We start from the raw sequence: 10,546 nt of genomic DNA, 5'->3' as shown, positions 1-10,546 counted from the left end.
GCTGTATGAAATGGATTTTTTCCTGATTTTTGCTTCTGTTATTTCATTGTTGGTTTAAAAAATGCCTTCAACTTCTGAATATTGACTTTGAATGCTGCTGTGTTGCCAAATTATCTTATTAGGTTGAGTAGTTTTTTGGTAGACTCTATAGGATTTTCTATGTACACTATCATGTCTTCTGTAAACAATGACAGTTTTGCTTTCTTCTTTCCAATTCAGATGCCTTTTATTTCTTTTTCTTGTCTGATTGCTGTGGCAAAGACTTCCAATACTATGTTGCATAGGAATGGGGAGAGCATGCATCCTTGTCTTATTGCTGATCTTAATGGGAAAGGTTTTACTTTTTGCCCATTGAATATGATGTTGGCTGTACGTGTCTCATATATGGCCTTTATTACATTGAGGTATGCTCCTTCTACTCCCATTTGCTGAGTGTTTTTAACATAAATGGGTGCTGTACCTTCCCAAATGCTTTTTCCTCATCAATTGATATGATCATGTAGTTTTTGTCTTCCCTTTGGTTTATGTGATATATTACATTTATTCACTTGTGACTATTGTACCATCCTTGCATCCGTGGGATGAATACCACTTGATCACTGTATATGAGCTTTTTTTTTTCTTTTTTTAATATTAAATTTTATTTAGTTACTTTTCAAGTACATTTTTTTATCTATTTCTCCCATCCCACCCGCCCCCCGCCCGGTATCCCCCCTCTCTCCCATTCCCCCCCCCAGTCCTCATCTCTGTGTCTTTCATACTTGTTCCTCAAAATCCCTCCCCCTTTTTCCCCTTAAGTTCCCTTCCCTCTCCCCTCTGGTCGCTGCCCACTTGTTCTCTATTTCAGTGTCTTTGTTTTTATTCTGTTTGCTTGTTTGTTTTATTCTTTAGCTTCCTGTCAAAGGTGAGATCATATGGTATTTGTCCTTCAATGCCTGGCCTATTTCACTCAGCATAATGCTTTCCAGTTCCATCCATGTTGTTGCAAAAGGTAGTAGCTCCTTCTTTCTCTCTGCTGCATAGAATTCCATTGTGTATATGTACCACCATTTTTGGATCCATTCATTTACTGATGGGCACTTGGATTGTGTCCAGCACTTGGGTATTATAAATTGTGCTGATATGAACATTGGGGTGCACAGATACTTTGGATTGGTATTTGAGGGTTCATAGGATACAATCCTACCAGTGGAATTGTCAGGCCAAAAGATAGTTCCATTTTTAGTTTTCTGAGGTAATTCCATACTGTTTTCCACAGTGGTTGCATGAGTCTGCAACCCCACCAAAAGTGCACTGGGGTTCCCTTTTCTCCACAACCTCTCTAAAATTTATTCTTTGTTGGTTTGTTTATGATGGCCACTCTGACTTGTGTGAAGTAGTACAGCATTGTTGTTTTAATTTGCATCTCTTTGATGGCTAGCAATACTGAGCATCCTTTCATATGTCTCTGGACCCTCTGTATATCTTCCTTGGAGAAGTGTCTGTTCAAGTCCTTTTCCCATTTTTTAATTGGGTTCGATGTCTTCCTAGAGTGGAGTCGTGTAAGTTCTTTGTATATTTTGGAGATTAAACCTTTGTCTGAGGTATCATTGGCAAATATGTTTTCCCATACAGTTGGTTGTCTTTTTAATTTAATACTGTTTTCTTTAGCCATGCAGAAGCTTTTTATTTTGATGAGATCCCATTTGTTTATTCTTTCCTTTATATTCCTTGCTCTAGGGGACATATCAGTAAAAATGTTGCTGCGTGGAATATCTGAGATTTTCTTGCCAATGTTCTCCTCTAGGACTTTAATGGTGTCACGGCTTATATTTAAGTCTTTTATCCACCTTGAATTTATTTTGGTGTATGGTGTAAGTTGGTGCTCAAGTTTCATTTTTTTGCACGTAGCTGTCCAGTTCTCCCAACACCATTTGCTGAAGAGGCTATCTTTACTCCATTTTATGTTACTGCCCCCTTTGTCGAATATTAATTGACTGTAGAGGTTTGGGTTGATTTCTGGGCTCTCTGTTCTGTTCTATTGAGCTTTTTAATGTATTGCTGGATGTGGTTTGCCAATACTTTGTTGAGGATTTTAGCATCTATGTTCAACAGTGATATTTCCCTGAAGTTTTCTTTCTTTGTTGTGTCATTATCTGATTTTGGGTTTAGGGTGATACTGGCTTCATAAAAAGTTTGGGAGTGTTCCACATTCTTGGATATTTTTGAATAGTTTGTGAAGGATAGGGGTTAGTTCTTCCTTAAATTGTTTGTAGAATTCTCCTCTGAAACTGTCCAGTCCAGGGCTTTTGTGTGTTGAGAGGTTTTTTATTACTGCTTCAATTTTGTCAGCTGTTATTGGTGTGTTCAGGCTTTCTGTTTCTTTTTCATTGGGTTTTGAAAGATTATATTTTTTCTGGAAATTTGTCCATTTCACCTAGGTTTTCAAATTTCTTGACATAAAATTCTTCATAATAATTTCTTACAATCCCTTCTATTTCTGTGGTATCAGTTGTAATGTCTCCTCTTTCATTTCTGATTGTGGTTGTCTGGGTCCTCTCTCTTTTTTTCTTGATGAATCTGCATAAAGGCTTGTTGATTTTGTTGATCTTTTCAAAGAACCAGCTCCTGGCTTTATTGATCCTTAGAATTCTGCTTTTCATCTCTATTTCATTTAATTGTGCTCTGATCTTAGTTATTTCCTTCCTTCTACTTGTTCTGGGCTATCTCTTTTGTTGTTTGTGCAGTTCTTGTACATGTAGGACTAGGTGGTTTATTTGAAATATTTCTCTTTTTTAGTATGAGTATGACCTTTCCTCGCAGGACTGCCTTTGCCATGTCCCATAAGTTTTGGTTTGCTGTGAGTTCATTTTCATTTGTTTCCAGAAACTTTTTTACTTCTTCCTTGATCTCACTCTTGATGCATTCATGAGTTTGAGTGTTTTTGAGTTTTTTTCCTTGAGGTTGGATTCTATTTTCAGTCCCTTGTGGTCAGAGAAAATGCTTGATATGATTTCAATTTTCTTGAATTAGTTCAGACCTGTTTTGGGTCTTATCATGTGGTCTATCTTTGAAAATGTTCCATGTGCATTTGAAAAGAATGTGTATTTTGCTTTTGGGGGATGAAAGGCTCTCTGTATATATATCAGTTAAATCCATTTGATATAGGACATTGTTCAATGCTGCTACATCTTTGGTGATATTTTGTTTGGAAAATGTATCCATTTTTTTTAAAGCGGTGTGTTGAAATTCCCTACTATAATTGTGTTGCTGTCAATTTCTTTCCTGAAGTCCTCCAAGATTTTTCATATATATTTGGTGTTCCTATGTTGGGTGCATATATATTTACAATGTTTATGTCTTCTTGATGGATTCCTCCTTTGAATGTATTGTGAAGTGACCTTCTGTGACTCTTATTATGGCCCTTGTTGTGAAATTTGTTTTCTCTAATATGAGTATTGCTACCCCAGGTTTTTTTTCCCAGTCCATTTGCTTGGAATATATTTTTTCCAACCCTTCACTTAAATCTGTGTAGGTCTTTTGTTCTGAGGTAGGTCTCTTGTGGCAGCACACATGTGGGTCATGATTTCTTATTCATTTAGCTATTCTATGTCTTTTGTTTGGAGCATTTAATCCATTTACATTGAAGGTTATTACTGATAGGTACTCATTCATTGCCATTTTTTCTTACCCCTTTTCTCTCTCTCTCACACTTTTTTTCCCTTTTCTTAAAGCTTTTCTTAGCATCTCTTGAAGTGGTGGTTTAGAGGAAGTGTATTCTTTGAGCCTTCTTATATCTTGGAAACTCCTTATTTGGCCTTCCATTTTAATTGAGGGCCTTGCTGGATAGAGCAGTCTTGGTTGCAGGCCTTTGTTTTTCATTAGTTGTAATATTCCTTGTCAATCTCTTCTCACTTGGCGAGATTCCATTGAGAAGTCAGCTTCTAGCCTCACTGGGGCTCACTTGTGTGTTACTTCCTGTTTCTCCCCTGCTGCCTTAAGATTTTCTTTGTCTTTAAATTTTGTTATTTTAACTATGATGTGTCCTGACTTGGGCCTCTTTGGGTTCATCTTGATTGGAACTCTCTGTGTTTCCTGGATTTGTGTGAATTTTTCTCTGATCAAATTAGGGAAGTTTTCCATGATTACTTTTTCAAACAGGTTTTCCATCTCTTGCTCTTCTTGTTCTCCTTCTCGTATCCCTATTATATGGATATTATTATGTTTCATATTGTCATGCCATTCCCTTAACACCTCTTCATTCTTTCTGAGCCTGTTTTCCTTTTCTTTCTTTTTAGATTTTTTTCTACCTTTTTTTCCAGCTTGCTTGTTTGATCCTCTGCTTCATCTGACCTGCTTTTGATTCCTTCTACTGTGTCCTTCTATTCAGAAATTGTGTTATTCATTTCCTCTTGTACCTTTTTGATGTTTTCCACTTCCTGTTTCATATTGATGTAGTTTGCAGTGAGTTCATCATAGTTTTCCTGTAGTTTTTGGTAATTCCCTGTGAGCTCATTGTGCTTCTTTATAACCATTACTTTGAACTCAATGTTTGATAGTTGACTTGCCTCTATTTCACTTAACATTCTTTATTTGGCTTCCTCCTTTCATTTCATTTGGGGTTCGTTTCTTCATATTTCCATTGTTTGTGTAACTCCTGTTGTTTGCTCCTGTTTATTAAATTGATCTGTTCTGACTCCCTAGGTTTGTTGTGTGAATTTATGTGGTAGGAGACCTGTGAGATTCAGTGGTCTCCTTGATTTCCTGAACTTGCTGCTCTTGGTCTGTCTTTTATGTTGGCTCTCTGGATGTCTTTGGGTTTTTATTGTTGTTGGGTATTTCTGTGGTTGGTCCTTCCCTCCATCTGGTTAACTGAGGGTCAGTCTGCCCACCACATCTTGTGTGCTCTTACACAGGTGTGGACATGTTGTGTTGAAGCTGGTTCTTCTGTCGGTCCGAGGTTTGAGGCTACTCTCTCTCTGTTGTTCAGTGGTTTGTTTTCGGTAATTTCTCCACCATTTAGCTGTAATTCCAGATTGGTCCTGGGTGGAGATTAGTGTGGCTTCCACTCACTCTCTCTCCTTCTTCAGTTATTATCTGTTGGTGGTTCCTTTGTTGGTGTGTTCTCTCTTCCAGCAGGCATACTGGAGTTCACAACTCCTGCTTGTGAGAATGACCACAATCCAGAACATCGAAAACATGAAATGCTGGTGAGGATATGGAATAAAAGAAACTCTAATTCACTGCGTGTCCTCCTGACCTCTGAGACCACTGGCATTCACACTTCCTGCTTGGCCCATGGAAGCTTGCTGTGCACCCCAACTTTTCCCAGTCATGGCCTGAGCCCCACAGAGGTGGGGATTCTGTGTCTGGATCCACAATGTCTGGGCTGGCTTGCATCTCCTCAGCCCCAGCCAGCCCAGCCTGCATGAGTTGCATTTGGGACCAGCTTGGCTTTTGGGCCTCCACAGTCACTGCTTCTTGAATTTTTTGAGGCTCGTTTTGTGTGCTATCATGTGGTATATCTTTGAAAATGTTTCATGTGCATTTGAAGAGAATGTGTATTTTGCCGATAAAATCAGCAATGAATATGTATTTTGGGGATGAAGGATTTTATATATATCAGTTATGTCTATTTGATCTAATGTGTCATTGAGTTCCATAATATCTTTGTTGATAGTTTGTTTGGAAGATCCATTGTTGTTGACATTAGAGTGTTAAAATGTCCTACTATAAGTATGTTGCTGTCTATATCTTTCTTGAAGTCCTCCAAGATTTTCTTATATATTTGGGTGTTCCTATGTTGGGTGCGTATTTCTTTACAGTTTATGTCTTCTTGACGGGTATTTTGAAGTGTCCTTCTGTGTCTCTTTATATGGCCTTTGTTTTGAAGTCTATTTTGACTGATATAAGCATTGATACTCTGGCTTTTTTCCCCCTGTTTCCTTAGAATATTTGTTTGCAGCCCTTCACTTTCAGTCTACATAGGTCTTTTGTTCTGAAGTGGATCTCTTGTAGGCAGCATATGTGTGGATCATGCTTTCTTATCCATTCAACTATTCTATATCTTTTGATTGGAGCATTTAATCCATCTACATTTAAGGCTATTATTGGTAGGTATTTATTCATTGACATTTTTCCCCTTTGTACCTGTGTTCTTCTCTCTCTTGCTGTTTTCTTCCTCTTCTTAAAGCATTCCCTTTAGCATATCTTGCAATGCTGCTTTGGTGGAGCTGTATTCTTTTATTTAGCCTACTTTTTTTCTGGGAAACTCATTATCTGCCTTCCATTTTAATTGAGAGCCCAGCTGGGTAGAGTAGTCTTGGTTGCAGGCCTTTGGTTTTCATTACATGGGATATTTCCTGTCATTCCCTTTTGGTTTGTAGTTTCTTTGTTGGTAAGTGAGCTTACAAGCTTTAGCAGAGCTCCCTTATCTGTTATTGTCTGTTTTGCCATTGCTCCCTTTAAGATTCTCTCTTGTTCTTTGAATTTTCCAATTTTAATTATGATGTGTCTTGGAGTGGGCCTCTTTGGGTTCCTCTTGATTGGGATCCTCTGTGCTTCCTGGACTAGTATAAATTTCCTTCAACAAATTAGGGAAGTTTTCCATCATTACTTTTTCAAAAAGGTTTTCTATCACTTGCTCTTCTTCTCCTTCTTGTATTCCTATTATACAGATATTATTACATTTCATGTTGACATGCAGTTGCCTTAACCCCTCTTCATTCTTTTTGAGTCTCTTTTTCCTTTTCATGCTCTTTCTGGGTATTTTTTCTAACTTGTCCTCCAGCTTGCTGATTTGTCCTGTGCTTCATCTAGTCTGCTTCTGATTTCTTCTACTGTGTTCTTTAGTCCAGAAATTGTATTCTTCATTTCCTTTTGGCTCTAGTTGATATTTTCTATGTCCATTTTCATGCTAATATACTTTGTAGCAAGTTTCCCTGTAGTTTTTGGCAATTCTCACTGAGTTCACAGAGCTTCCTTATAACAATTGTGTTGAACTCAATATCTGATAGTTAACTTACCTCTACTTCATCTAGCATTATTTCTGAGGATTTCTCCTTTCCTTTTGATTGGGGGTTGTTTCTTTGACTTCCCATTTTTTGTGAGACTCTTCTTGTTTTGTTCTGCTTCTTAAATTGGTGTGTGTTGACTCCCCAATTTTGTGGTATGAACTTCTATGGTAGGAGACCTGCAAGATTTAGTGGTGCAGTCTCATTGATTTCCAGAACTTAATGCTCTTAGGATGCCCTTTATGCTGTCTATGTTGTCTCTCCGGATGTAATTGGGTTTTGGTTGTTGCTTAGTCCTTCTTTGGCAGTTCCTTCCCTCCAGTTGGTTGATTGAGGTTCATTCCACCCACTAAATCTTGTATGCTGCTGTGCAGGTGCTGCCAGAACAAAACCACAAAGCCCAAGAAACAAACCCACACCCACAAAAATAACTCCCCCACTGCCTGCAATCCCACTATCACCAGCAATTTCACTTGTATTAATAAGGATGAAAAGAGGTTAATAGTATTATAACAAAATAGAGTGAATATGACATGAACTACTGAAAGAAAAATTATTTTGAGAGGGTAGAAAGAGGAGCACTTATAATAGTTGGGAGTAGGAGCAATGTTAAGGGAGAAAGTAAAATTTACGTCATGAATAAAGTAGGAAATGGAGAAGGCTAATAGAGTATAAGAAGGGAAGCATATGGTATTAGTTTTAAACAGAAACTAAAATAAAATAGGATAAAGTGAGAGAGAAAAAGAAAAAAGAAGGAAAAAAGCAATATATATATATATATATATATATATATATATATATATATATATGACAAATTGAAAAGAAAGATCCACCAGAGCACTACCAACAACAAATGAGTTAAAATTAATTTACATGGAATGGGAATAAGAGGGGAAAAGAGAAACAAAGAAAAGTCTTAGAGTGGGAAGTGATTGCCTAGAATGGTAAGTGATTTTGTTTTTTTTGTTTTTTTGTTTTTTTGTGCAGGGACAGAGCTTTTATTTTTTTTAATTTTATTTAGTTACTTTTCAAGTACATTTTTTTTATCTATTTCTCCCATCCCACCCCACCCCCCCCACCCGGTCTCCCCCCTCCCTCCCATTCCCCCCCCAGTCCTCATCTCTGTATCTTTCATACTTGTTCCTCAAAATCCCTCCCCCTTTTTCCCCTTAAGTTCCCTTCCCTCTCCCCTCTGGTCGCTGCCCACTTGTTCTCTATTTCAGCGTCTTTGTTTTTATTCTGATTTTGAAATGACAGAGGGAGATATAATACTAAAAGTGAAGAATGAAAACCATGCTAGGACAGAAAAAAAATTAACATTTGAGAAGAAAAATAAAAAAGTAGAATATAGGAGAAAAGGGAAAGGTGAAAGGGAAAAAAGAAAGAAAACCATGCTAAGACTGGGAAAAATTAAAAATCTAAGAGAAATAAAAAGGGGAGGAGAGGGGTAGGTAAAATTTGAGATGGGAAATACAAAATTAGTGAAGATCCAGAGATAAAATTGAAATAATGCGACAACAGCTACCCCATCCACAATGAACAAGCAAATATTGCTAAAAGTGGGAAGAGAATGTGGGTATCTTAAGAGCCAGGGGGCATGAATATGAGATGACCATTGACAAGAAAATTGGTTTTGCGAGGCTGGATAGGGGAGAAATAGTAATAGTTTGGCATGGAAATGAGTTGTAGCAATGGTGAAAACAAAATTTAAAATGAAAATAATAAGCAGGAAGAAGGTAAAATGGGGTAAGAGAAGGGAGGGGCAAAGTATGTGAATTGAAATAAACTATAGTATAAAATCTAGTGACTTAATATGCACAAAACTGATGGACCAGATATGAATGTTAAAAAGCTATGCAGGAAAGAAAATATTGCAAATTGTGGAGAAGACCACAGTGGATTTTGTGTTGGTAGCCTCTAGCATTTCCCACTATTTTTTGTTTCTGGATCTGCCTCTGGTGATGTCAGATGTTGACCACTTCTGACCTTAGGCAGTCTGTTGGAGACTAGCAGGGATCTAATGTCTGTAGCTGTCTCCTTCAGTTGTTAATCTAGTCACTCTATACTCAGCAGTGAGGCTTAAGCCACATAGGGTGGTGGAGAATCCCTCCTGGGGTCTGGGCTATTGTTTTCACTAGGTTGCTCAGACTGCTGCTGCTCAGAGGGGAGTGATCTGCCTAAGCAGGATGGCTGCTTCAGTATGAGGGATGACTCAGCACTGGGATCCTGGTGGCTACTCTGTCAGTTCTCTCCCCAAAGTCTCTGTCCCCAGTCTCTCCTCAGGTGTCTCTGGCCCACTCTGTCCACCCACCCCCCTTTGCCATATCTCAGGATAAGTAGCTGCAAATGAAAATTTTTATGTTGGCCCTTTAAATGGCCTTTTGTATCTCCGGCCATCCATCTCTGGCAGAGAGCAACCCAGCCACTTTTCGCCACTGGTTGTTATCTGTATACTTTTTGGGCTCTGGTGCTCTAGGCTGGTGATACCAGCCTAGGGTTTGGATCCCACTCTTGTCAGGGGGATCCAAATGGTTGCTTAATTATCCTTCTGGAGCTCCCACCTGTGGGTGTCCAGCAAGTCTTCTCGAGTCTCCACTGCATTTCTTACCAGTGAGGTTGTGCTGAAGCTGATTATTGTGTCTGTCCAAGGCTATACATCTTCTCTCTCACTATTGTTCAATTGTTTGTTCTAGGTGATTTCTCCACAATTTAGTTGTAATTCCAGATTGGTCCTGGGAGGAGGTTAGCGTGACTTCCATTCATTCCTCCACCATCTTGCCAGTCCACTAATAATTCTTTACTATGTCAATTGGAAGCAACCTCTCCATGGCCCTGGCAATGCTGAGGGTGATGACCTGGCATGTATCTGATGATTGGAAGAGGCTCCAGCAGAAGACACAGTTGAGTGGTTCCACCAAAAGATGTGCCATGTGGGACAGAAGACTTTCTGGGAAGTGGTAAAAGTTTGGGGCTTACTTCTTTGCTACTTCAATACAGTCACAGCCTGTGAGCGATGTACCAACTATGCAGAGAAACACCCTCACTGGCTACACCAAGATCTGGGAGGCCTGTGATAAGGGGACACTCCACTGACCTGTTGACAGGTCAACTACATTGTCCCCCTGTCACTATCTGAAGGCTAATGCTGTGCCTTGGCGTGTGTGGACACAACTACTCTCTTGTTGCAAGCAGACCTATGGCAGTGGGTCACAGAGTGAGCCACCATCTGAGGCCTAAAGCTGCTCTGTGCTGCCTATGGGAGCCCGGACGTCATCGAAAGCTACCAATGTACCCATTTCATGGGACATCAAGTACAAGAATGGGCAGACACCCTCAATATAAATTTGAGATTCTATCTACCATACAACCCCTCTGGAGTCTGTCTCACTGAAAGGTACAACTGTCTTTTGAAAGATGCCCTGAACATTGACACTAGCTCATTCTAGGGGTGGATGATCCACCTTTCTGACTGCCTGTGAACCTTGAACAAATGACCTGGAGTAGGAAAAGGATCTCCTGTCACCACCCTCACTAAACCTTGGGTGGCCCTGGGC

This window comes from Artibeus jamaicensis, unplaced genomic scaffold, assembly GCF_021234435.1.
Source record: "Artibeus jamaicensis isolate MK-2021 breed Jamaican fruit bat unplaced genomic scaffold, CSHL_Jam_final scaffold_461, whole genome shotgun sequence".
NCBI classification, from domain to species: Eukaryota; Metazoa; Chordata; class Mammalia; order Chiroptera; family Phyllostomidae; genus Artibeus; species Artibeus jamaicensis.
The sequence above is the reverse complement of the archived record's forward strand: the minus strand, read 5'-3'. Positions refer to the sequence as shown.